The 22,425-nt window shown below is 38.7% G+C and overlaps 1 long non-coding RNA gene across 5 annotated transcripts in view; it reads right to left on the reverse strand.

The window, feature by feature from the left end:
- The window catches only part of LOC147366729 (uncharacterized), a 104,960-nt gene that overhangs the window by 64,779 nt on the left and 17,756 nt on the right, over positions 1-22,425 (reverse strand). For 4 of the 5 annotated variants that reach the window (XR_015169053.1, XR_015169052.1, XR_015169048.1 and 1 more), the window contains one exon: positions 15-72. This is a non-coding gene — a long non-coding RNA (uncharacterized LOC147366729). Of the gene's footprint in view, positions 1-14; positions 73-5,309; positions 5,428-22,425 lie in introns of all 5 variants that reach the window. The other variant, XR_015169050.1, reaches the window with a different exon arrangement.

Raw genomic sequence — 22,425 nt, forward strand, 5'->3', positions numbered from 1 at the left:
CATCCTTCCCAGACCTGCTTTCAGCTCCTTCACACTTCAGGTTCTCACAGGACATCTTACCAAACTGGGCACCTAAAAGAGAAAGAGAGAAACACAATGAAAAAATAGTGCTATCGTTCCAGGGAACTTCCATCCATTCTCAGACACTGACCCCCCGCCACAGGGCAACTCCAAAGGAACAGCATCCCACATTACAGGGTTCACTTGCCTTAGGCTTGTTAGCTTGGTGCACGTGAGTAGATGAATCTATAGACTAGAAGAATAATATTTAAATATGAAAGGCATATTAGCTAATAACTAATTGAGATGATAGTGTTTGTCAATTTGAAAACAAAAACAAAAACTCAGCAAACCTGGGTGACTTGTCAGAGATTATGTCCAGTTCTAGCTGTTGCTTCCTGACCTGCATATAGGTTTCTCAAGAGGCAGGTCAGGAGGTCTGGTATTCCCATCTCTTTCAGAATTTTCCACAGTTTATTGTGATCCACACTGTCAAAGGTTTTGGCATAGTCAATAAAGTAGAAATAGATGTTTTTCTGGAACTCTCTTGCTTTTTCAGTGATCCAGCAGATGTTGGCAATTTGATCTCTGGTTCCTCTCCCTTTTCTAAAACCAGCTTGAACATCTGGAAGTTCACAGTTCACATATTGCTGAAGCCTGGCTTGGAGAATTTTGAGTTGGACTATAAAGAAAGCTGAGCGCAGAAGAATTGATGCTTTTGAACTGTGGTGTTGGAGAAGACTCTTGAGAGTCCCTTGGACTGCAAAGAGATCCAACCAGTCCATCCTAAAGGAAATCAGTCCCGAATATTCATTGGAAGGATTGATGCTGAAGCTGAAACTCCAATACTTTGGCCACCTGATGCAGAGAGCTAACTCATTTGAAAAGACCCTGATGCTGGGAAAGATTGAGGGCAAGAGGAGAAGGGGACGACAGAGGATGAGATGGTTGGATGGCATCACCAACACAATGGACATGGGTTTGGGTGGACTCCAGGAGTTGGTGATGGACAGGAAGGCTTGGTGTGCTGTGGTTCATGGGTTCACAAAGAGTCAGACACGACTGAGCGACTGAACTGAACCGAACAGAGAAAAGGCCTTTTACTCCACCATTCTTGCCCAGAGAATCCCATAGGCAGAGGAACTTGGCAGGCTGTAGTCCATAGGGTCACAAAGAGTCAGACACGACTGAAGTGACTTAGCACGCACATCCAATCTACTGTGCATTCAATAGGGTCTGGTGTAAGGCCACAGCCATATGCTATACATATATATTCACTAATATATTCACTAATTTCATGTCCTTTATCAAGGCCACAACTTGGATGGAAAGAGTACCTTTGAGGAATCAGGCAGACTTAGATCCAAACCCTGACTTGCTCACTCATTGCTTGTGTAAACTTAGCAAAATCAGTAAACCACTTTAAGCCTCAGTTTTACATAAATAAAACATGGTAAACTGTTCTCTGACTTTAAAGAAGATAAACTGAGACAGCACATTCAAGCCTAACAATGTATCTGGCACATAGTAAGAACTTTATTAATATACGGCAAACACTAGTATTGCTCTTAAAAGATGAGTAAAACTGCATCACCTCAGTCTCTTTTTGGAACAAGGTCCATAGGTATTAGCATTTGGACCAGGTAGCATCTCACTCTTCAAGTATAGATGATAACTGCTAGTTGCCTATGGTCAAGTTGAAGAAATCACCTGAGAAAGCTAACTTTTAGCTTTCTAATCAAGTCTGGTACCAGTGCATATAATTGTTGTTATATGTTATAATTTATGGACAACCTTGTTTTTAATTACAAGGTTTTTATTAGAGAAACAGGTTTCGGGGTGAGTCTGCCATCTGACTTGCCAGCACTTGTTGGAAGTTTTTATGTGATTCATTTACATGTGTGTGTGTATTTAGGAGTAGTGCTATTATTAAATTTTGCTGACATACAGTGAGGAATCTGTGATTCAAATTTGTCTGTATATACACCTTCCCCACCACCCACTCTGTCCCTTCACACAACTAACCCCTCCCCCATTTATCAAGGACTACTTTCAGATTATTTTCAAGGATGTATACAGATAGAATCACTTGGAATGGTCCTTGGCTAATTCTCTTTAGTAACTCGTGCATATGCTGCTGCTGTTGCTGCTAAGTCGCTTCAGTCATGTCCAACTCTGTGTGACCCCATAGACGGCAGCCCACCAGGCTCCCCTTCTCCCTGGGATTCTCCAGGTAAGAACACTGGAGTGGGTTGCCATTTCCTTCTCCAATGCATGAAAGTGAAAAGTGAAAGTGAAGTCGCTCAGTCGTATCCGACTCTTAGCAACCCCATGGACTGCAGCCCACCAGGCTCCTCCATCCATGGGATTTTTCCAGGCAAGAGTACTGGTATGAGATAGAAGTAAACACTGCTTAAAAGTAAAAATCTTTCAAAAAGAAAAAGGAGGGGAAGGGGACTTCCCTGGTGGTTCAGTGGTTAAGACTTCACTCTCTCACTGCAGACGGCATGGGTTTGATCCCTCATGAGGGAACTAAGAACCCACACACTGCACAGTAGGGCCAAGAAAAAAAAAAAAAGTGAAAATCTTTTAGGTAATGTGGTGAATAGAAAATCCAAGGGGACTCATTATGATGTAAAGCAGGCAATGTCATTTCCTCATTCTCAATGTTGTTAATTTTGTATAAAGGATACCTGCAGAAAAAACCATCTTCACATCAAAGTCAGCAAATGATACTGACAGGTCAGTGCTATAAATCTCACACAGAGGAAAAGGGAAAAGATGATTATACAAAACTCGCAAGGAATAAACATACTCTCACAAATAGAAAACTGAAAACAAAATGGAATGGACAGTAATGAAACAATCCATGATGCTTAAATAATAGCAAGAGTTGAAGCTTTGTCAAGTACATCCCACATATGCACATGAAACCTGCATATGAAGCCCAGGGCAAGGCACTGTAGCAAGGTTCCATGATAATGTTTTACAGATGGGAGTTCTCTTTAGTGTTACTATTGTCTTTAAGCTTCCAACTGCTCTATTAATTAAAAACATAGGAAAGAGTAGAAGAAATGAAGAGGAGGGAAAGAGAGGGCAAAGAGGAAAGAATGGGAGAATAAAAGAGGTAGAAAAGGTGTCCAGTGTTAGGTATCACAATCCATCAGAACTGCAAACACTTGGGGCCCACACACATCCCACCTCATCGAGTCACTTCTAAAAAGGACCCCAACGGACTCATGTTACATGTTGCTGAATAGTCAATTAAATCACCCCCTCCCCAAAATGAATGGCTTAAAATGCCTGTGGGCCAGGATTCTGGGGATGGTTGACAGGTCCTCCTCTTCACGGTTTCTCACCAGCCTGCAGTGAAAGTGTCCAGCAGGGCTGGAGTCTCATCTGAAGCCTCACCTAGGGAAGGCGCTGCTTCCGAGTTAATATACCTGACTGTTGGCGGGATTAATTTCCTTGAGAGAGGGTGAACAAAGGCCTTCAGTTCCCTGCCAGCTTTAGCTGGAGACTGTCCTCAGTTCCTCTCTCCTATGGCAACTTTTCTTCATCAGAATCAGCAGGAGAGAGAGTCTTCTAGCAAGACAGAAGTTACGATATTTTATAAACTTTTATAATCAGGCAAATGATATCTTCTCTAAATTGCCACATTCTATTGGTTCAAAGTAAATTATTCAAGTGGAGGGAATTACACAGGCATGACTCCTAGAAGGCTGAGCCAATCTGAAACGATCTGAGATGCTGCCGACCACCACTTGGCAATCTATTCCCAGTGTTTCTGTTTGCTAATTATTTTCTGTCTGGTTGCTATTCAAATTACCACCAAATTCCAAAATAGTCATATCTAAATAAAAAAAGAAAACTTTACTTTTAGTTCTAAATTTGTCTTCCTTAGAAGCATTCGCAGTACAGTAGACGCATTGGGTTGATATGGAGAAACCATGAGTTACCAGGCCCATTTCTGGAAATTTACCGGCTGTAAAATTGTATCCATGAACCTGATTTTCTCATCTTAGAAATGGGAATAATTATGCCTTCTCTTTTTGCCTCAAATAATTGTTACAAGGACTAAGGAAGATCACATGTGTCAATATTTTCCAAACTACAGTAACATAGCACTGGAGGCGCTTGAGATGATTTTAAGTGGCCCATGGATTATAGGAGGAACTTTCCTCAAGTGCATGTTTTCAGAGTGTATTAAAAAAATATAACGTGCATAGCAAACCCATGATTTTACAGCTAATGTTGCTTAAATGAGATTTAAAAGAAGTTGAGGAAAGTGTGAGTCAAACTGAGGAAAAATATTAAGAAAAGCATATACTAGATGCTCTAAGAATAGGACGAACATTGTGAAAGTGGTATACAAATGATTGCATAAAATTTAGAATGCTCAGTAAATACATTGAATCTTATTCATTAACTTGTGCCCCATGACTCTGGTTGAAGAAGGTAACTAGATATATCCTTATTACCAGCAGAGCAAACCTAACTACACCTGGTAAAAGAGATGACTCCTTGAAAATTCAATCCTAAATTGCTTGCCCACAAATAATCCATCTATTAATATATTTTTAATGAAACATTATTCATTCTCTATGCCTTTTTTCTTGTCCTAGGATGTATTAATACTAACTTCCACTTAGTAGGAGCTCATTATGCTAAAAGTTGGTAATAGACAAGGAGGCCTGGCGTGCTGCGATTCACGGGGTCGCAAAGAGTCGGACACGACTGAGCGACTGAACTGACTGACTGATGCTAAAATGTGCATATACAATTTCAACTAATATTTATCCTCAAGGAAGGATATACTAATATTATCGTTTATTCGAATGAGGAAATGGAATGTTAAAGAGGTTAAATAACTTGGCCAAAGTAACTCAGCAAAATAATAAAACAAGTAGAATTTATTTTTTTAATTTATTTATTTTAATTGGAGGCTAATTACTTTACAATATTGTAGTGGTTTTGCCATACATTGAGAAGTAGAATTTAAACTCAGGTCTATCTAACTTTAAACCCTGTTTTAAGTCTACTTCTGCCAGTAATGTTTTAAAGGACTGGACTTCCACTTGGTATGCCCACATCTCATCTTTTTTGACTTCTTACACTTTTACCTTTTAGCATTCTAATTTTTTTCCTCTGGAATGTGGGAAAATATATCAACACCAGGGCATTCAAAACAAGGTCAGAGAATGAGTCTTTTTTTTTTTTTTTTTGCCAAATCCCCAGACAGGACATACACATGAAGGAGAATAAAAGAAGCAATTGCTTCCTGGCCCAAACTCTTTCGCCCCACTTACTCCACAGGGCAGAGGAGCAAACAGAAAGGTACAGTTCAGGCACTTCTTAGGGCTCCTTCCAGGCAGGGATGTTACCACTCACCACTTCCTCTGCATGTCCTTCCAACCAAGAACAATTCTACAAACAAAGGAGAAGCACATTACTCATGGGCTTCAAATACCTGGTGGGTTGTGTAACTGCAAAGAAATCTCTCTCTGAGCAGACAGCATCTGAGTTTTGCTTTTTCAGTATGACATGTAAGTTTTGACTGACATGTGATTTTCTAAGTGATAAGGGTAACTAAAATGTTTTTAATTCTCTTTCCAAGAAGAACTTTGAGCTTTATGTCTTTAGATCAAGAAAAATAGACTTGCAAAATCTACTTTGAGGAAATATTACTAAAGTTATAGCCCATGAACAGGTGGGAATTAGAATTCAAGAGACTGTACAAAATGGAATGGTCCTATGAGGAAAATATTACTTTTCTATATTATTCACTCCCCATTTTGTAACAGGAAGCACGTTTTTGCTCATTTGAATCATGGAGTATTAATACCACAAGATTCAGACCCTAGTAACTACAAACAAAATAAAATTAACTTGTAAATATACAAAATCAGAAGTAAATACATGAAAATGGAAAATTATTTTTAAAAACCTGAAAGCAAGCCTTTGTGATATTCTCTAAGAATGTTCAGATTGAACTTAGAAGAAATGTCTTCCCATTAGTCTTCTCTTCCCACATAGCCCTGGAAGATGACCCCAAACAGCAGTACGGGTGTGCATCACGGGCACATATCACCCTGACTACCAGAGAGTCTTATGGGTTGGGTCAGAGACAAGATGGGAGGTGCCATCAGAGCATGGCCACCTACATTCTCTCTTCTCCGGATCCTTTAAAGAGTCCTGCCAGTATTCCTGGAGAATATTCAACAATCTGAATTGGTTAGACCATCTCCTCTATGACTGGATTCATATCAAATGTTCCATCAGGAACCCCACGTAGATGAACCTCAAACTGTATTCACAAAGTATACATCAAAATCAGTAACACTGTTTTATAAGCATGTCTAATACTTCACTGTTAAATTTCAAGTGCTAAGTTAAGATTAGGTGCCAGATTTTAAAATCCTAACATTGCCTTCATATTGATTATGTTTCTGATAACTCTTTGAATTTGTTCTGAAATTTTCAGTTCAACACTGCCTTGGTTATAACCACATCAAACACAATTTGAGACTAGAGTGTCAAATTAAAATCCTAAAACCGCCATCATAACGATACTAAATTTTGGCTTATGATGTTTTTATAAAACTTTCAACTATGCCTTGGTATATAACCACATCTAGCTCTCCAACTGTGAATTAGGGTGACTCATTTAATACGGGAATAGCAAAATTAGTAACCCAAACCTGACATGCCTTATTCCGGTGTCTATGTCTGTTTCTTGAAACTTATACTTTAAATCTACCAAGTTTTATTTAAGATGAAAATAACTCTGCATTCAGTTTATGATTTTTGAGGAAATGGTCTCATTATTGATTCATTCATGTAACAAAAATTTTTTAGAAGTCTTTATATGATGGGGTATTGATTTCTCATAGGCTAAATCTTGTGTTGGAGAAGGAAATAACAACCCACTCCAGTATTCTTGCCTAGAGAATCCCACGGACAGAGGAGCCTGGTGGGCTACAGTCCATGGGGTTGCAAGAGAGTTGGACACAACTGAGCAACTCAACAACAAACCCTGTATATTTGAGGGTATAGTATAAAATATGAAATATGTTCAATTTTAAAATAACTTCTTTTACATGTTTTTTCTATAATATGATTAACTTTACAACAAAAATTGCTACTCCTCCTAGAATATAGCAGCCATGAGGATGGGGATCTTTTACTATTTTGTCACCAATACATTTAGAGCGTAAAAGAGTGCATGTCACATAACAGACATTCATTAACTATTTGTTGAGTGAGTGACTATTCAGTTCAGTTCAGTTGCTCAGTCATGTCCCACTCTTTGCGACCCCATGAACTGCAGCACGCCAGGCCTCCCTGGCCATCACCAACTCCCGGAGTTCACTCAGACTCACATCCATTGAGTTGGTGATGCCATTCAGCCATCTCATCCTCTGTCGTCCCCTTCTCCTCCTGCCCCCAATCCCTCCCAGCATCAGAGTCTTTTCCAATGAGTCAACTCTTTACATGAGGTGGCCAAAGTACTGGAGTTTCAGCTTTAACATCATTCCTTCCAAAGAACACCCAGGACTGATCTCCTTTAGAATGGACTGGTTGGATCTCCTTGCAGTCCAAGGGACTCTCAAGAGTCTTCTCCAATACCACAGTTCAAAAGCATCAATTCTTCAGCACTCAGCTTTCTTCACAGTCCAACTCTCACATGCATACATGACCACTGGAAAAACCACAGCCTTGACTAGACAGAACTTTGTTGGCAAAGTAATGTCTCTGCTTTTCAATATGCTATCTAGGTTGGTCATAACTTTCCTTCCAAGGAATAAGCATCTTTTAATTTCATGGCTGCAGTCACCATCTGCAGTGATTTTGGAGCCCAAACAATGAAGTCTGACACTGTTTCCACTGTTTCCCCATCTATTTCCCATGAAGTGATGGGACCAGATGCCATGATCATTGTTTTCTGAATGTTGAACTTTAAGCCAACTTTTTCACTCTCCTCTTTCACTTTCATCAAGAGGCTTTTTAGTTCCTCTTCACTTTCTGCCATAAGGGTGGTGGCATCTGCATATCTGAGGTTATTGATATTTCTCCTGCCAATCTTGATTCCAGCTTGTGCTTCTTCCAGCCCAGGGTTTCTCATGATGTACTCTGCAAAAAAAGTTAAATAAGCAGGGTGACAATATACAGCCTTGACGTATTCCTTTTCCTATTTGGAACCAGTCTGTTGTTCCATGTCTAGTTCTAACTGTTGCTTCCTGACCTGCATATAGGTTTCTCAAGAGGCAGGTCATGTGGTCTGGTATTCCCATCTCTTTCAGAATTTCCCAGAGTTTATTGTGATCCACACAGTCAAAGGCTTTGGCATAGTCAATAAAGAGGAAATAGATGTTTCTCTGGAACTCTCTTACTTTTTCAATAATCCAGTGGATGTTGGCAATTTGATCTCTGGTTCCTCTGCCTTTTCTAAAACCAGCTTGAACATCAGGAAGTTCATGGTTCACATATTGCTGAAGCCTGGCTTGGAGAATTTTGAGTATTACTTTACTAGCGTGTGAGATGAGTGCAATTGTGCAGTAGTTTGAGCATTCTTTGGCATTGCCTTTGTTTGGGATTGGAATGAAAACTGACCTTTTCCAGTCCTGTGGCCACTGCTGAGTTTTCAAAATTTGCTGGCATATTGAGTGCAGCACTTTCACAGCATCATCTTTCAGGATTTGAAATAGCTCAACTGGAATTCCATCACCTCCACTAGCTTTGTTTGCAGTGATGCTTTTTAAGGCCCACTTGACTTCACATTCCAGGATGTCTGGCTCTAGGTGAGTGATCATACCATCGTGATTAACTTGGTCGTGAAGATCTTTTTTGTACAGTTCTTCTGTGTATTTGCCACCTCTTCTTAATATCTTCTGCTTCTGTTAGGTCTATACCATTTCTGTCCTTTATCGAGCCCACCTTTGCATGAAATGTTCCCTTGGTATCTCTAATTTTCTTGAAGATATCTCTAGTCTTTCCCATTCTGTTGTTTTCCTCTATTTCTTTGCATTGATCACTGAGGAAGGCTTTCTTGTCTCTTGCTATTCTTTGGAATTCTGCATTCAGATGCTTATATCTTTCCTTTTCTCCTTTGCTTTTCGCTTCTCTTCTTTTCACAGCTATTTGTGACGCCTCCCCAGACCTGAGTGACTATTAGGTGAACTGAATAATCAAAACAGACGCACACAGAAATGAGCAACCATGAAGAAAAGTATTCCTCATTCAGAAAGGCCTTACTTTTAGATACTTTTCTAATGATATTGTCTTGCTCTTAGTAATTGTCTTTTTTCACTTAGTAAGATGCACGTATAAACAGAAACTTCAGAAGAAACTCTTATCAGGGATATCATGTGGCAAATGCCTTCTCCTGCCATTGTTTCTGAGTGTTTTTTATATAGTTCTCTGATTTGCTTCAATAGATTATTCCAAGGTTGAATTCATAGATTATTCCAATCTGAATTACAGGCATACCTTGTTTCACTGCACTTCATTTAATTGTGCTTCACAGATCTTGTGTTTTTCACAGACTAAAGATTTTTGGCAACCCTGCAGGAAGCAAATCTTCACTATTTTTCCAACAGCATTTATTCCTTTCATGTCTGTGTGTCATATTTTGATAATTTTCATGATATTTCAAACTTTTGGGTTATTATTATATTTGTTATGATGATCTGTGATCAGTGATCTCTGATATTACTGTTGTAATTGTTTGAGGCCACCACAAACAGTAACAACATAAAGATGGCAGACTTAATGGATAAATATGTGTATTATGACTTCGCCTCTGACCTGCCCTCCCCTGTCTCTCTCCCTCTCCTCAGTTCAGTTCAGTTCAGTTCAGTCGCTCAGTCGTGTCTGACTCTTTGCGACCCCATGAATCGAACCACGCCAGGCCTCCCTGTCCATCACCAGCTCCTGGAGTTCACTCAGACTCACATCCATCAAGTCAGTGATGCCATCCAACCATCTCATCCTCTGTCGTCCCCTTCTCCTCCTGCCCCCAATCCCTCCCAGTATCAGAGTCTTTTCCAATGAGTCAACTCTTTGCATGAGGCGGCCAAAGTACTGGAGTTTCAGCTTTAGCATCATTCCTTCCAAAGAACACCCAGGACCGATCTCCTTTAGAATGAACTGGTTGGATCTCCTTGCAGTCCAAGGGACTCTCAAGAGTCTTCTCCAACACCACAGTTCAAAAACATCAATTCTTCAGCACTCAACTTTCTTCACAGTCCAACTCTCACATGCATACATGACCACAGGGAAAACCATAGCCTTGACTAGACGGGCTTTTGTTGGCAAAGTAATGTCTCTGCTTTTCAATGTGCTATCTAGGTTGGTCATAACTTTCCTTCCAAGGAATAAGCATCTTTTAATTTCATGGCTGCAATCACCATCTGCAGTGATTTTTAAGCCCCCAAAAATGAAGTCTGACACTGTTTCCACTGTTTCTCCATCTATTTCCCATGAAGTGGTGGGACCAGATGCCATGATCATTGTTTTCTGAATGTTGAACTTTAAGCCAACTTTTTCACTCTCCTCTTTCACTTTCATCAAGAGGCTTTTTAGTTCCTCTTCACTTTCTGCCATAAGGGTGGTGTCATCTGCATATCTGAGGTTATTGATATTTCTCCCGCCAATCTTGATTCCAGCTTGTGCTTCTTCCAGCCCAGCGTTTCTCATGATGTACTCTGCAAAAAAGTTAAATAAGCAGGGTGACAATATACAGCCTTGACGTACTCCTTTTCCTATTTGGAACCAGTCTGTTGTCCCTCCTCTCAGGCCTTCCTATTCACTGAGATAAATTAAAACTAGGCCAATTAATCACCTTACAATAGCCTCTGAGCTTTCAAGTAAAAGGAAGAGTTGCAGGTCTCTCACTTTAAATCAAAGCCAGAAATGATTAAGCTTAAAGAGGAAAGTACGTTGAAAGCCTGTATAGGTCAAAAGTTAGGCCTTCCCCACCGAAAGAAAGAAAATGAAATCCTTCAGTCATGTCCTATTCTTTGCAACCCTATGGACTGCAGCCCGCCAGGCTCCTCTGTCCATGGGATTCTCCAGGCAAGAATACTGGAAGCAGTAGCCATTCCCTTCTCCAGGGTATCTTCCCAACCCAGGGATCAAACCTGGGTCTCCCACATTGCAGGCAGATTCTTTACCATCTGAGCCACCAGGGAAGCCTTGTGTACCAAATAGTTAATTTTTTAATGAAAAGGGAAAGTTCTTGAAGGAAATTAAAATTGCAACTCCACTGAACACATGAGTGACAAGAAAGTAAGAGGCTCATTGCTGATATGGAGAAAGTTTAAGCGGTCTGAATGTAAGATCAAACCAGCTACAGCATTCTCTTTAGACACCTAACCCAAAGAAAGCCCTAACTCTGCAATTGTGTGAAGGCTAAGAGAGGTGAGCGGAAAAGCTTGAACGTAGCAGAAGTTGGTTCATGAGGTTTACATCTCCATAACGTAAAAGTGCAAGGTGAAGCATCAAGTACTGATGTAGGAGGTACAGCAAGATATCCAGAGATCTGGCTAAGATAATTAACAAAGGTGACTCTATTAAACACAGATTTTCATTTATACATAAAACCTTGTATTAGAAGAAGTTACCATCTCGGACTTTTACAGCTAGAGAGGAGAAGTCAAAATTCAAAGCCTGGGGTTAATGTAGCGATGACTTTTAAGTTGAGGCCAGTGCTCATCTACCATTCCAGAAATCTTAGGATCCTTAAAAATCATGCTACATATACTCTGTCTCAGCTCTGTAAATGAAACAACAGACTCTGTATGACAGTACATCTGTCTACACATGGTTTACTGAATATTTTAAGCCTGTTACTGAGACCTACTGCTCGGGGGTGGGGGGGGGGGGAGATTCTTTTCAAAATGTAACTGCTCACTGACAATGCATCTGGTCACCCAAGAGCTCTGATAGAGATAAACAATGAGATTAAGATTGTTTTCATGCCTGCTAACACAACATTTCCTCTGCAGCTCATGCATCAAGGAGTAATTTTGACTTTCAAGTCTTATTATTTAAGAAATACATTTCATAAGGCTATAGCTACCATAGATAGTCATTCTTCTGGGCGAAGTCAACTGAAAATCTTCTGGAAAGGACTCAGTATTCTAGATGCCATTAAGAACATCCATGGTTTATGAGAAGAGGGCAAAATATAAACATTAACATGAGTTTGGAAGAAATTGATTTCAATCCTCATAGATGACTTTGAGGGATTCAAGACTTCAGTGGAGGAAGTAACTGCAAATGTGGGGGAAAGAGCAAGAGAATTAGGATTAGATGTGCAGCCTGAAGATGTTAACTGAATTGCTGCAATCTCATGATAAAACTTTAATAAATGAGGAGTCACTTTTTATGGATGAGCAAAGAAACAGTTTCTTGAAATCGAATCTACTCCTGATGAAGATGCTGTGAAGACTGTTGAAATGACAACAAAGAATTTAGAGTATTGCATAAACTTAGTTGATAAAGCAGCATCAGGATTTGAGAGGACTGACTCACTCCAATTTTGAAAAAAATTCTACAGTGGGTAAAATGTTATCAAACTGCATTGCATCTACAGAAAGATCGTCCATGAAAGGAAGAGTTAATGAATGCAGCAAACTTCATTTTATCTTATTTTATGGAATAGCCACACTCTCACCAGTCTTCAGAAACCACCAACCCTGATTAGTCAGAAGCCACCAACATGGAACTAAGACCTTCCATGAGCAAAAAGATTATGATTTGTTGAAGAATCAGACAATGTTTAGCATTTTTTAGTAATAAAATATTTTTAATTAAGGTATGCACTTTGTGTTTTTTTTTTTTTTAAGACATAATGCAATTTAGCACTTAATAGACTACAGTATAGGACTTCCCTGGTGACTCAGATGGTAAAGAACCTGCCTCCAATGCAGAAGACCCAGGTTCAATCCCTAGGTCAGGGACGATCCCTTGGAGAAGGGAATGGCTGCCCACTCCAGTATTCTTGCCTGGATAATTTCAGGGACAAAGGAGTCTAGCAGGCTATAGTACATGGGGCCACAAAGGTCAGATACAACTGAGCAAGTAACACTTTCACTTCACTTTCAGACTAAGTATGATTTCCCAGGTGGCACAATAGTAGAGAATCCTCCTGCCAATGCAGAAGATGCAGGAGACATGGGTTCAATCCTTGGGTCAGGGAAGATCCCCAGGAACAGGAAATGGCAGCCCACACCAGTATTCTTACTTGGAAAATTCTGTGGACAGAGAAGCCTGATGGATTAGAGTCTATGGGGTCGCAAAGAGTAGGACACAACTGAGAGACTGAGCATGCATCCACTTACAGACTATAGTATAAATATAACTTTTATATGTACTAGGAAACAAAAAAATTTCTGCAAATGCTTTATTGTGATATTTATCTTATTGCCATGGTCTGGAACTGAACTGACATTTCAAAAGTATGCCTGTGCATTCATATTTTGGGAACTAGTCCTTACATATAACCAATCAAAAAAATGTTAAGCCTAAATTTTTAAAAATAAACAAAAAATATTATCAATGTAAAGAAGTATAAAAAATGTCTTCAGAATGATCAAGCAAATTTAAAATTGGAAGAGGTGGTTTCAATGTATTTTATCAACTTTTTTGCTGGAAATGTTTCAGAATTATTTGCTATAACTTTTACTATTTTTTTCTGAAAAATAAACCTTCCATGCTAAAATTGTGACATAAAATTTCATTTCTATATTTGTCAGTATAAATTAGTTTGCATTTAAAATTTGCACTCCTCTCTGAGCTCCAGACCCATCTTTTTAATATTGGACATCTCCACTCTGGATACACCACCATGTCTCAAGTTCAAGCTCTCTGAATGCAAACTTGAGATGTTTACCTCAAACTGCATCCTCCTCCAGCATTCCTTATTTTGATGACCATGATCACCAACTTCTTCAGTTGTACAAATCTGCATAATATCTTCCTCTCTCTTATCTGCTATCTCAAATTTATTGCTAAACTCTGTTGAAGTTAATCCTTAAATATTAAATATACCTTACAGCATTCTATTTCTTTCCATGTTGGGTACAAACACTTTACTTCAAGCTACCATAATCTATCTGCTGAACTGCCAGCCCACAGGTATCCATTCTTGCTTCTTCTCCAAACCATTCTCCAATGTGCATTTAAAGTAATTTTTTTCTTCTTTTATTTAACTGAAAATCTGATCACATCACTTCTCTGCTTAAACACATCAATGGCTTCTCCTTTTCTTAATATAAAGAAAAAATTCTTAACATGGCCTATACTGCCCTTACAAGATTTTGCTGTACTTAATTTTCCAACCACAGTTAGCCATACTCTCCTCCTCCATCCCTATGCTTAACTATTGTTATTGTTCAGTTGCTAAATCGTGTCCTTCTCTGCAACCCCAAGGACTATAGCACACAGTCCTTCACAGTCTCCCGGAGTTTGCTCAAATTTATGTCTATTGAGTTAATGATGCTATGCTTATGTGTTTAACCATAACTCATTCAGTATGTCCATACTTACCCCCACCTCAGAGCTTGCCACATGCAGTTCTTTCAGCCTGGAATGTTCCTCCTTGCAATTATTGCCCCATTCCTTTGATTAATTAATACTAACATTATCTTACAGATCTCAACCCAAATATCCCTTAATTTTCTTGACCACCAGACCAGATCAATTCCCTTATTATGCATTCAGATAGCATCCAGGACTTTTATATAATGGCAGTTACCAAGTTTTGTAGTTAATACTCTCTGATTTGCTCATCACTTATACCTAGCCCATAGTATCTGATATTTAGTAGGAACTCAATATAAAATTTCCTAATGGATAAGTAGACATTTTACAGATAGCTAATAATTCAAGATTTCACTTTGGTGTTATCACTAAAAATATGGATGGGTAAAATGTAAAATAAGAATATATTTTAGGGGACTTCCCCAGCAGTCCAATGGTTAAGACTCCATGCTCCCAATGCAGGGACCATGGGTTTGATCCCTTGTCAGGGACCTAAGATCCCACATGCCACAGGCACAAACAAACAAACAAACAATATATATATATATATATATATATATATATATATATATATATACACACACACACACACATATATTTGTAGGAAGATGTGAGCATGTTGGTATTATTTACATCACACACATGACATATTGTATATATGTCATATATTTATGAGAGGATGGTTTTGTGAGAGGCAAGAAATTTAAAAGCCACAAGAAAAGAGAATTAATCTGGATACAAAGCTGTAGGAAGAAACTATAGTCAAATGAAGATTATAAGAAATTATAGTCAGATTATTGAATTAAGTGACAAGAAAATAATTGATTACTTTCACAAATGGTTACCTAGATTCCGAATGAAAGCCAGATTGCAGAAGATTGAGGAGTGAATTAAAAGAGAAATAACATTCCTCTTCCAAAGAGCTTACATTCTGAATAAGTAGCTTCTCACAGAGAAGGCAATGGCGACCCACTCCAGTACTCTTGCCTGGGAAATCCCATGGAACGGAGGAGCCTGGTAGGCTGCAATCCATGGGGTCGCACAGAGTCGGACACGACTGAGCGACTTCACTTTCACTTTTCACTTTCATGTACTGGAGAAGGAAATGGCAACCCACTCCAGTGTTCTTGCCTGGAGGATCCCAGGGATGGGAGCCTGGTGGGCTGCCATCTATGGGATCGCACAGAGTCGGACACGACTGATGTGACTTGGCAGCAGTAGCAGCAGCAACAATGTAAAGAGTAATGATTTGATTGTGTCTGTGCTAGATCTACAACAGCAACATTTTCTTGCTCTTGTAGATGAGAAAAAGATCCACATTTCATTTCACAATAACTCATAAAGATGGAGGCTTGAATGTAGAGCTGGATCCACCACATATCAGATTAATAAAATCTTCAAGCCAATTCATTCTGCTGAGATATGTGTATATATGCTTGTATATGCACTTGCACTTTTTTAAACAAATAAGCTTTGTAATTTTTTTAAGTTTTAAAAAATCATTACATTTTAAGTTTTAAAAAATCACTACAAAGTTTTATGCCTTTATATATACCTGCCAAATATATATAAAGAAAAAATATACTTTATCAGAAATGTATAATTATCCCTAATGAAAATTAGTACTACATATAGCTCAGAAATAACACATTTCTGAGAAAAAAAAAAGGTTAAATATGTAATTTATGCTAAATAACAATATTCAAGAGAAAATGAAGATAAAGTGAAATTCTCAGTTCATTGATTTTTTTTTTTTTGCATATTTCAAGAAATTTAGCAACTATCTCTACTTTGAGAAAATGCTTTTCAGGTAACTCAACCTTTCATTCCCTTTCCTGATATTCCATCTACAATAATAAGAGCTGTGAAATTCACTCGACAGTAACATTAAAACTAGACAGTCAATATAAAAGAGAGAGAACTTCATGTCACAAATAATTACTGACTCCTATACTGCTGTATTATTCATCATGTCTAACTTGAACAGTAAGTCCTCTGTAAATTCATGTTGGCGAAAACGTATGTAAATATTCTGATCTAAGAAACTATGTTTAATGTATAAACACAAAGGCCTAAAAATATAATCACTGGCTGGGTAGCAATAAAATCCCCAGAACTCAGACTGTGTTTTTAAAATTCCATTTCCCACTAAAAAATAATCAGTGCTCCTTTGAGAAATGGTTGATACCATGTATAGTGAGGGAAATATACAAGATAAAAGTGGAATATATTATCATGCCAGAAATAAAGGATTCTGTCAAAGACTACTGAAGTCATGTTAAAAAGACTCAAGAGCCAACTTTCAGGAGCTCCCATTGGCCAAAGATAGGGCTTGAGCATCAGTAGGAATAATAATTATAATAAACTGAAACATACCAATTACATTTAAATGCCTACATCTACAATCATTTAAAAATCAGTAATCACCTTTGGAAGAGGTTAGGGACTCAACTCATCATTTTGAAAACTTGAAAATAAAGTATTCATTCTGTCTCTTATATGTACCTGAGGGCAACCAAGTAGATAATAAAGAAAAATATCTCTCTATAGAAGGAGCCCAGCTAGTAGATGAAGAAGTATTGAAAGGACTAAAATATCACCATTTTGCAACCCCTAAGGAAATTACAGATCTAAGAAATAATTATTAATGACTGTCGAAGTTGTAGAAAAAGAGACAATCAGATTATTTGCCTCTTGGTGGAAGTTTATAATTCTACTTACGACATATTTTTGCCAAAATATCAGGCCTGAATGACACCCAAACTCTGGATCTAATAACAAATGATAAATACAAGTGACAGAGAAAAATTGTTAAATGTCATCATGAAGAAGCATTCTGCAAAGTCCAGACTTTAGAAAACTACAAAATTAGCAACCCAATTACCGCAATAAATTGAAAGAGGAAAAAAAGAACAAAGAAAGAAGGGAGCTGATAAATTAGAAGAGACAAAAGAAACTAGTAAAAACTTCAACCAATGTCAATGTGTTGATTTTATTTTCATCCTTATTCAAATAAATAAACTACTGACAACAGTTTTTTACAAAGCAATGAAAAGTGATATGTGTAAAACTTGGAAGAGACTCCATAGGAACTGAATTGTTCATATGTTAAATCTCTAACCCCTAGTATCTCAGAATGACTGTATTTGAAGATAGCGCATTAAGGTGATTAAGTTAAAACAAGGCTCCTGGAGTGGGCTATAATCCAATATGACTAGTATCTTTATAAGGACAGGATTTTTGGACACACACAAGAGATACCAGGAACTTGCATGCACACAGGGTGACTAGGTAAAGCAGTAGTAGGAGAGAGATCATCTGCAAGGCAAGAAGAGTGAACCAAAACTAAAAAAATAAAACCCTGTTGTTAAAGCCACCTTGTCTGTGGTGGTGCTAGCAATAAAGAACTTGCCTGCCAATGCAGGAGACATAAGATGTGCAGGTTTGATCCCTGGGTCAGGAATATCCCCTGGAGGAGGGCATGGCAGCCCATTTCAGTATTCTTGCCTGGAGAATCCCATGGACAGAGGAACCAGGTGGGCTACAAGTCCATAGGCTCCCAAAGAGTCAGACATGACTGAAGCAACTTAGAATGCACACACAGCCCAGAAAACTAATACTGATGCTAAAATGATACATATGGCCATCATTCAATTAAACTTATAACCACATATGGGGATATAGAAGGAGCTGTACCGTGGGTCCTGGGGCAATAAATCTCAACTGGTGAAATGGAGAGAATTAAGTCTCCTGGTGAGATGTGGGTCATATACACAGTAGCTTGAAAAAGCTGTGAATATGATTCTGAATTTCTTTCTCTCCCAACTTAGAACCACTGTCTTAGATTAAAAAAGAAAGAGACAGTTATGAGGGCATAATTATGTCACTACTTCTCTTGGTCACTCACTGATTTTATGTGTACTTCTAAAGTGAGTTCAAAAAAAATAAATAGAGTTCATATATAGTGTTGCTTCAATCGTGTCCAACTCTGTGGGACCCTGTGGACTGCAGCCTGCCTGGCTCCTCTGTCCGTGGGGTTCTCCAGGCAAGAACACTGGAGTGGGCTGCCATGACCTCTTCCAGAGAATCTTACCATCCAGGAATCGAACCTGCATCTTTTATGTCTAACTTGCATTGGAGGCGGGTAGTTTACCAGCAGCTCCACCTGAGAAACCTTGTAGTTTCACAAACTAGAATACAAACATCTTCACTAGGGATCTGAATTGTTTACAGTATTGGAACTGATTCTACTCCTTCCCTTCTAGTAACTTCCAAAATTCTATGCCAATTTACTGTTTACTTTCTATCCCTTCTCACTTGCAAATAATCCACTCTATTAAAAGGCAGAGCTATTTCAGTTCCCAATTTCAGTTGTCCACTCTGTTCCCATCCATTTCATCTCTTAAATGTGTTCAAAGCATTAACAACAGGTTATATTTCATCCTAGAGACAGCTGGGTTTCAGGAAGAGGCAAAATGTTTCATTATCTCCCTCTATTGCCCAAGACAAATGTGCTACTGTATTATGTGTGAAATATCATCTTTGAAGTCTATTAAGGATGTGTTATGAGGTGAGCCATCTGGAAAACACAGTGTAGACGGAAAAATAATTATAAACCAGTTTGTTGTGCTTTCTTTCCGTTAAGCCTATCATGACAGCTGCAAAAAACCCTGTGTAGTGAAAATGGTAGAGGCTCTGAAGCCACACAAGTTAGACCATACCTCCAATGATTAGCTAGTATGCAAGTGACTTAACTTCTCTTTTGTCTTTCCTGTAAAAGTGAGACACAAGTGCATGTTGCATAGGAATTTTATGAGGATTGAATAAAATAATACTCATAAAGCATTTGCAACATAGTACACAATAAGTATTATTTCTCCTCTCATCTTTCAAGTATCAGATCAGATCAGATCAGTCGCTCAGTCGTGTCCGACTCTTTGCGACCCCATGAATTGCAGCACGCCAGGCCTCCCTATCCATCACCAACTCCCGGAGTTCACCCAGACTCACGTCCATCGAGTCAGTGATGCCATCCAGCCATCTCATCCTCTGTCGTCCCCTTCTCCTCTTGCCCCCAATCCCTCCCAGCATCAGAGTCTTTTCCAATGAGTCAACTCTTCACATGAGGTGGCCAGAGTACTGGAGTTTCAGCTTCAGCATCATTCCTTCCAAAGAAATTCCAGGGCTGATCTCCTTCAGAATGGACTGGTTGGATCTCCTTGCAGTCCAAGGGACTCTCAAGAGTCTTCTCCAGCACCACAGTTCAAAAGCATCAATTCTTCGGTGCTCAGCCTTCTTCACAGTCCAACTCTCACATCCATACATGACCACAGGAAAAACCGTAGCCTTGACTAGACGGATCTTTGTTAGCAAAGTAATGTCTCTGCTTTTGAATATGCTATCTAGGTTGGTCATAACTTTCCTTCCAAGGAGTAAGCGTCTTTTAATTTCATGGCTTCAGTCACCATCTACAGTGATTTTGGAGCCCAGAAAAATAAAGTCTGACACTGTTTCCACTGTTTCCCCATCTATTTCCCATGAAGTGATGGGACTGGATGCCATGATCTTTGTTTTCTGAATGTTGAGCTTTAAGCCAACTTTTTCACTCTCCACTTTCACTTTCATCAAGAAGCTTTTTAGTTCCTCTTCACTTTCTGTCTACATAGAATTCTCTGTGTAGATTATCCAATAATACTTGGAAACCAGGCTGAGCAGGTTGGTTTTGTAAAAGATGTCCATTGAGCTTCCATTGGTTTCCTTTAAATTTCAGGGGAGCAAGGGACTTTGGAAAACCAAGTTTGCAGCTTCCTCAGGAATTCTCAGTCTGGAGTGGGTTAGGACCACCCAGATTTTTCTTAATGGAGAAGTGCTGTCCATGGTGCTAGTAACCGCACATACCCCTGGCAATATTTTCCCTGTGTAAAGTTCTTTTCCAGTCAATCTGTTTAGTGCACATATCTGCTTATCGGAAGATTATCAGTCATTCTGCTCTTTGGACTTTTCCTGTCTTAACATTCTTTATCTACACCTCCTTAAACAACAATTCTCTTCCATCTTATCAACTTCAAATAGTTTTTATTTTTTAGACACTTTGACTGTGACTTACCATTTAAGAAGATGGCTCAAAAATTGGCCCAGGCTATATTTTACTAATCTTTTGTTAAATTTTAGAGAAATCCAAGGCTTGAAGCAAGAATGCAGGAAACAATCAACTTCCAATGCATTTTTAAAGACTCTCTTCAGCTGCAACATCTCTAAGAAAATTCCCTGTACTTCTTAAGTTCCCCTATTCCTAACTCCCAGGGTACCTTATATAGATGCATCTCTCAGTAAAGTTATCACATTAAATGGAAACTCTTTGTTAGTTTTGAGTATCACTAGAAAGAGTTTCTTAAAATCTAGGAGCCTTTTTTCATTTTTTTAAGCTCTGGCCATCTTGTACCCACTTCACTTTTCCTCTCTTCTCCACATGTCATATCTACCTATGCTGATGAAGCATGCAATTTCAGAAGACTAGACTAAGAAAGTTTATCCAGTTTAAGGAAAAATTTTTTAATATAAATTTATTTACACGTGTACAGTTTAAGGAAAATTTACGAACTTAGCTATCATGGTCAACTGGGTTTGTAATTTGCACCATATTTTTATGCAATCATATTAGCATTCATTTTAGAATAGAGTTAAAATTATATATTTATATAATAGCAGTGATAGTCAAGCACTATTTTCATCCATCCCTACAGAGGAAATCTGCAAGTACTCTGTTGTTCTACATCTGAGTTCCTGAGTACCTGAATAATCATATCCATCACTAGTAGCATTTCCTTCAATTCCTCAGTCCCAATGCTTCTTGCCCAGTTCCATGTCATAAAACAAGCTCTCATAAGAATAAATTCTATCCTGAACTCATTTTCATTGGGAACCCTAAAACTTTGCATTGGTTTCCTCTATTGTTGTATTCATGAACTAGGATTCTATTTCATCCTGGATGGCCCTCCTCTGAAATTTAGACATTGCAACCTCTCTGACCATTGCCAGAAGTAGCTTATCACATTTTGTAACCCACATGAGAAATTTATATTTTCCACCCTTACAATTCTAATACCTATGGCCTGGAAATCTAGGTTCATCGAGAGAGAACAATTTCACCATGAGATGTTGGAAGAGTCCCGATTAAGCTCCAGATGCTGCCCAATCACTTCAGACCCTTCATGCTAAGAGACCAGTTAGGGTGTAAAGGAGTCATCTTTCCTACAGGGGATAATTGATCATGTTTATCAGGAGACGATGGGACTTCTGAATCTCAGAAAAGGAAAAAAGCATTTGATATTCAGATAATCCATTGGAATATCGCTTGATATTTATCTGCCCAATTGTGACAGTAAATATACAAATATACCAACCATGATCTGAAAAGAGCGTGAGGACTAGTCACAGCTCTCAGGAAAGGGGGGTCTACTTGACTTGCTAAATTAGACACCTAGATCACCAGATGTGCTAAGAGGGAGGGAATCTAGAATGGGTACTTGAAGAATGAGACAAGGATTATTAGTAGTGGCTGGGCAAACAGCTGCAGCAAGAAGGGCTGGATTTTGTCCCCCTAACTTCACAAGTATTCTAACTTGCTGTAGGGGTAAACAAGACTTCAAACAAGAGGCTATACCAAAGGAGAAATTGTAGAGCTGACAAAGATGAGACTGCTGTTACAATAAAAGTGGGAATACATTTTTTACATTTATTTAAACAATTTATTCAAGCTAAAAAAAAAGTTCACCCATTTTTCACACAGCCCCCACTCCCTGTCTCTTGCAACCAACAATTTGTTTTCTGTATTAATGAGCTTGATTATTTTTATTTTGTTTTTTGAGGGAGGGATTG

This window comes from Bos grunniens, chromosome 8 (genome assembly GCF_055505025.1).
Source record: "Bos grunniens cultivar Pamir isolate PY7600 chromosome 8, Bosgru_T2T1.0, whole genome shotgun sequence".
Classification (NCBI taxonomy): Eukaryota; Metazoa; Chordata; class Mammalia; order Artiodactyla; family Bovidae; genus Bos; species Bos grunniens.